This window comes from Scomber japonicus, chromosome 3, assembly GCF_027409825.1.
Source record: "Scomber japonicus isolate fScoJap1 chromosome 3, fScoJap1.pri, whole genome shotgun sequence".
In the NCBI taxonomy this organism is placed as follows: Eukaryota; Metazoa; Chordata; class Actinopteri; order Scombriformes; family Scombridae; genus Scomber; species Scomber japonicus.
The window spans coordinates 4,479,079-4,485,444 of NC_070580.1; positions in this window are offsets into that span (position 1 = coordinate 4,479,079).

Sequence of the window (6,366 nt, forward strand, 5' to 3'; positions counted from 1 at the left end):
CACATGTTCATTACAGTGCCAAAGTCATATGACATGACATATGAGAGTCTTTACCCTATTTTGTTGTAGCCATATTTATTTTGTGCCAGTTTAATTCATTTTAATTAGCCAAAGAAAGGGTTTGGTATTGTGGTGGTCCATGTAGTTATGGCAAAGTCCCACAGACAGAGTGCTGGACAGTAATACATTACTATAGAGTTTACTGACAATGGTAGCACAGTAAAATATTAAGTTAGGATGGGCAAGTCCAACATAACAAATGGAACTAATCACTAGAAAGATTTTTTTTAAAAAGAAGTAATAAAATAATGCATGTAACATAACTTAAAAAAACAAGTGAAAGTAAGTTACTTTCTGAACTTAAATAAACAGTGCAAAACATGATTAATAAGTGGCAGCAGTACAAGCATCAAAGTGGAGAGATGCAGGCTGGGTATAATATTAGCCAGTCACCTATAGGTGCTATAAGGATAAATCACTTCCTGATTGCCACTTATTTGCATACACCCTTACCCCCACACACATGTACACACAGATGTCTAACAGATCATATCTGGAACCAAACACAATTCAACGAGTCATAATAATGTTTCTTAAAGTCTTAGCTGGAGCTGATTAAACAAAAGCTAAATTCAAATGTAAAACACAATTGCAAACAAATGCAGCTGCACATATCAACTCCAAACAATGCTGTAAATCTTTATTACATTTCACTATAGACTCAGTTTAAAAGGCCATAGCTTGTAATCACTGCATAATTATTCTTTGTACAAACCCTAATGTTCCCTGACAGGATGGAGCAATTCTCCAAAAATTCATCATCAGAAAATAAACATGATGGTCCGTCTCTGTTTTCTATTTATCTCTATTTAGCACTGATGATGGCTCACATTTCATATTTCAGTATGACATGTAATCTAATATTTTGTATAGTTTCTTGTATAGTTGTTTTGGGCTTGTCATACATTGTCAATAAAACCAGTTTTGTTGTTTCTAAAAAGGTAACAATTTTTAGAGTTTTGGAGTCAGTGTGAGTTTCTACTTCAACAGAATGAGAAGAATATCTGTTGTTCAGACAGGACGAAGGACACAAGTGTAACATGTTATCCAGGAAGAGAGAAACCATGACACCCTCACAGGTTCCTCCACAGAGCTGATAAGCAGGTTCTATGGAGGAACATGTAGGGAAATCTGACTGAATTTCATTCAGCCAGAGGCAGTGACACACTGCACACCCAGCCAACCACAACACTCAATCAGTGTGCCAGTAGTGTAGACTTCATGGACATTACCACTGTTGCAAAATGCCTGCTCATGTAGGAATGTTAGGTCTCTTTAAAATGAAACCTGACGAGTACGGTATAGACCTGCTCTATGTGTAAAGTGCCTTGAGATGACTTTGTTGTGATTTGGCGCTATACAAATAAAGATTGATTAATTGATTGATTGATTGATTGATTGATTGATTGATTGATTGATGGTAAATGATATCACTGAATTCAACTGACTACAAAAACAACTTAACAGCTGACATCTCTTTTTTTCCTGATTTTAAGCAGCCATTGTAATAAGCATGGTGATATATTATAGTAATCAAAATAGTCTTCATACACTCATATTCCTTATAATTGCTGCATATATATTGTTTCTGAACTAGTTTGTGTGTTTTAATCAGTTTTCTTTGTAGTATACAGTACTTTAATTCCCACTGCAGTCACACTGTACAATGCTGCACTGTAATTGCACTTTAAGGTCCTTTTTTAGTTTTTGATTTTATTGTTGTATATATATGTTATAATTGCACTTCAAGGTCCTCTTTTAAGATTCTTATTTTATTGTTGTATACCTTTGTTTTTTCTCATCCCAATCTTTTTGAGCTGCTGTAGCAATGGATTTTCCCCACTGCGTTTCCACACTGGATCAATAAAGTTTTATCTTATCTTATTATTAGCACAAGCAGATTCCCTTGCAGAGGTAAGTGGAGTTGTACCCTGGCCTATAAAACAGGGTTTCATGTGTGTTTCTTCCACTTTTCTTCTTTCATCTCTCTACAACAGCCTACACAGACAAGATCAAGGACATGTCCATGCTGTCTCTGCTCTGCTCCTGCTTCCACACGCAGCCACATCCCAACAGCCTCTATCAGTATGGAGGTCAGTATGTCTTTCTGCCTGCCAGTCACACTGTGTCTCATGTCCTCATGTTGATCCTCTCAGTTTGTCCTCACCTCAGCTTGTCCCTGCATGACACAGATAGAGCAAAAACATCATGTGATTCACTACCCTTCTTTAATTTCCTGTATCATTTTCCTTAAAATTCAATGTAGAAACTTTAATATGCTCTGCTGGAAATAATCCACTTTTGCTGCTTTAGCTTTGTGTTATAAATTGGTATGAAAAGTCAGTTCCACTTTTTAGTGTAGTCACCACTAGTGTTTAGTTTATTGGAGACTTTACAGCAGCAAATACAAATACAAGAAACAAGCATTCATTAATTATTAATTAGGAGTGACCCAATTAATAGATGACAAAAAAGACAAAATAAATCTATGACATTTAATTTCTAATTAAATCTTGGTTATCAAGACAAATGGACTGGAACTGTGCTGTTCAAAAGCAGTACAAATAAAACCTGTTTAGTTTGTTCTAACCTAAAGGCGAATTAAGTGACTCATAATAGAGCAGGTGAGCCGAGGGATAAGCTGAGTGAATGTGCTGAAATTTTAGATGGTGGTAGTTTTAATCACAACGGCTGCCATCTGCCTCAACCGGTTGGGGTTGAGAGGAGAGAGAGGAAGAATACAGAGAAAACCAGAGAAAATGTACTCTTTTTCCAAGACCTTTCTCTTTTTCAGCAACACGTGTCACAAGACATGGCGACACATATGTTTTCTGTATGTCATTTAAGTTATGTTAAAATAAAACTGATTGCCACAGTTATGTGTGCAGATTTGTATCTGTGTTGTTTGCGTATTTTTGTATCATTTTGTTATCATGAACTTCTGTTTTACTCCTGGTTCTCTCAACATAATGCAACTTAATTAAAGATTAAACACATCAAGGTTGATTAAGTTGATATGATTTTTGTATTAAATGACTACAGATGACCCGTTTGGTTACATTCAGATCAAGCATTGTACCTCAGAGGCTACGATCAGGCAACTAAAACTGCTTAGGTTTAAGTTTGAATCCATAAAGGAAAAGTTGGGAATTTTGCAACAAATGATTATTCAGTTTCTTGCTAGGGGAGAAGAAAATACCACTCATACATCTGTGTGCTAAATATGAAGCTATAGTACTGTCAGCAGCTGACTAACCTAGTTTAACAATAACTAGTGCAGTGCCTGTTCAAAATGTGCCTTTTCAGAATGGGAACATTTCATTATTACTTCTCAAGAACTGCATATGTATGTATATACTGACAAACATATAATTTCATACAATAAAGAATTGATTCAATGGGTTTAATCCAAAAAGAAACTCCACCAGTGAGACTAAACTGAGTTTGAGTAAAGTTACAATTGCCTTAAAATGGTAGCCTACTTAAGTACAGTACTGAAGTAAGAATATTCTACCTCAATCTAGTGATCTAGGCCCATTCACCACAGGTTCACAATCTTTCAGTCTGTCTTAAAACAGGAATTAAGAATCCTACCAAATAAAGCAATCATTTTTTAATGTGCGACTGAACACTGACTTAGACCTCAGCACAGGCACATTAAGAACTATTACTTACTATGCCTGTTTTATGAGTTTACATTATCATGCCTGTGTGTATGAACAGGAGGAATGATAACACGGAAGAAAATCTCTTTTGTGTTTATATTTAGACTACAGGAGCAGGTTTATAATGCAGTAATTGCTTCGACTGTCAGGAATATGCAGTATCACAAGGAAGTTATTTTAAGCTAAGATTTTTCCCATTGCATATACAGTATGTGACACACAGAGGGAGGTTACATAAGGACAGCACATTGCCTATCATTTTAACCTGACGCTGATGCAAAATATGTGAAATGAACTTTGGTTAGACCAGCTCTCCCGGTAATCATCACAGGGCGAGTCTCCATATAAAGGTCGGTGATAGGTGAGAGGTTCCAGCAGTGCCCCGGTGCAGAGAAGGGTTCTGTTTGCCTTCAAGGTGAAACCTCAAAATTGAGAGTCCACCTGATGCTGCACGATGAGCCAAGTCTCACGTTAACTGGACCAGAGTTATCCGCGATATTCCAGCCTCTGTAAACCCCTTCCTGTTTGAATGTCTTGGAACTACTGCTGAGCTGCTCACACACGTCAACGGTAATTATCATTAATATTGTTGATATTATTATTATTATTATTATTATTATTATTATTATCATAATAATATCACATGTATCATTATTAGTAGTAGTTGTTATAGTATTAGTACTTTACTTTTGTTACTTGATGGACAGTTGGGTGTAGTTGTTTTTTTAACTGGGCAACAGTCAGTAGTATTTTTTTTTGTCTTGATTGTTGCTGATTTGTAGGATGTGTATTTTACAATAGTAGAAAACTCTAGTTGAAAACTTTGCTTTAATATCAAACTCTGGTCATTTGAGCTATGTGTTACACTACCAGTATGTTATCATTAGACTGCTTGTCCTAATAGGCCAAAGAAACTTGGATAAACAAGTAAACTCTAATAAATTTGTTTGTTAGTTTGTTAGTTGGTTAGCCGGGCAACAATCATCAGTTTAATTTTTTTTGTTGATTGTTGCTGAAATGGAAGGAGTGTATTTTACAACTGTAGAAAACTCTGATCATTTGAGACATTTGTTCCACTGACTTCATTCTTAGTATTTGAAAATGCACAAGGCTGCCATCTAGTGGACATAAGATATAACCTCCAAGCAGCAGACAGTTCCAGCTTCAAATACATTCTGTAGTCATTTAGGATTACAAGGATGAGTGGAGTTCTTTTAATTTTTAGTTACTAAAACAAAATGCTTCCTCTCTATTTAACTCAATGGACTTGACAAAATTAAAGATGTCAAAATAATTTTGAAAGCAAAAATAGTGTTATTACTGGCTGCCAGGAGATGTCACACTCCTATAAACTAATAGTGGAATTGATTCATCAGTAGATAGTGCTGCAGGAGGCTGTTTTTTGTGATGTTTCAGTCAGCAGACCTGTAGCAAACACTATCACTAAGCTCATCAAGTGTCAGCGAAAACCTACTGAACCTACTGAATAATTTCAAATTGATTATTACATCAAGCAATTTTATGGTGTTCCAGGTCACATTCATTTATCAATCAACCCATTGGTATTTATATAGCATCAAATCACAGCAAAAGTTATCTCAAGGTACTTTTCACATACAGCAGGTCTAGACCATACTCAACATTCCCAATGAGCAAGCACTTGGCGACTGCAAAACTTTCCTTTAATGGAAAGAAACTTCAAGTAGAACCAGACCATCTGTCTTGACTAGAGAGAGAGAGAGTTTGAGGGACAGTGACACACACAGAGGTACAGAAACAACTTTGCTAATAATAACAGAAGTATGACTAATGATAAGAAGAAGACGAGCAGAATGGTCTTCAGAGTCTTCATATGTACAGGACATGTACAGGAAGGAGTTAGGTTAATAAATGCATTAATAGTACATGGATATGAACAGATAGTTTTTGTAGGAAAACATGTAGCTGCACACTGGACCAGCTGGAGAGTCTTAGTGCAGCCTAGAAGTAATGAATGCATGGACTAGTTTTTCTTGAAGTTTTTCTTGTCGTTGAAATGTGTTTTATGTGGGCGTTAAAAGACATATCTTGATCAAATATAACTCCTAGATTATTTACAGTGGTGCTGGAGGCCAGAGTAATTCCAGCTACACCAATTACTGATATCATTAATGATATCATTAGGGATTTTGTTGTATTTTACTAATAAGTAATGAATAATTCTGAACCACACTGTCCCTGTTTTCGATCATTCTTTCATACTTGAAAATTGCATTCTATGTGGTTTTAAATATGTCCTGAAAGTCTGAAATTCAGCTTAGTGAACCCTACAGGTACCCAATGCCAAGGTCACATGTCTGAAGTGCAACATGACCTTAGCAACAAGCAAGGTCACAAGTACTTCCTAGCACTCTAAACCTTTAATGTTGGTGTCATATTCTGCATCTTCAAGCTATGCAGATAAATAAACACAAATATTTGCCTATAAAGGGACTGTGAATGAATTAAACAGCATTCTTAAGCACAATTCTTATTTTACTTTTTTCTTTGTTGTTTCTCTTTCAGACACATTCTGGATGATTTTGGCCATTAGTTTTTTATAGATTCAGAGATTCCTTCATTTATGTCTAATCTGAGTCTATTTTAACTGCAACCAGGAAAC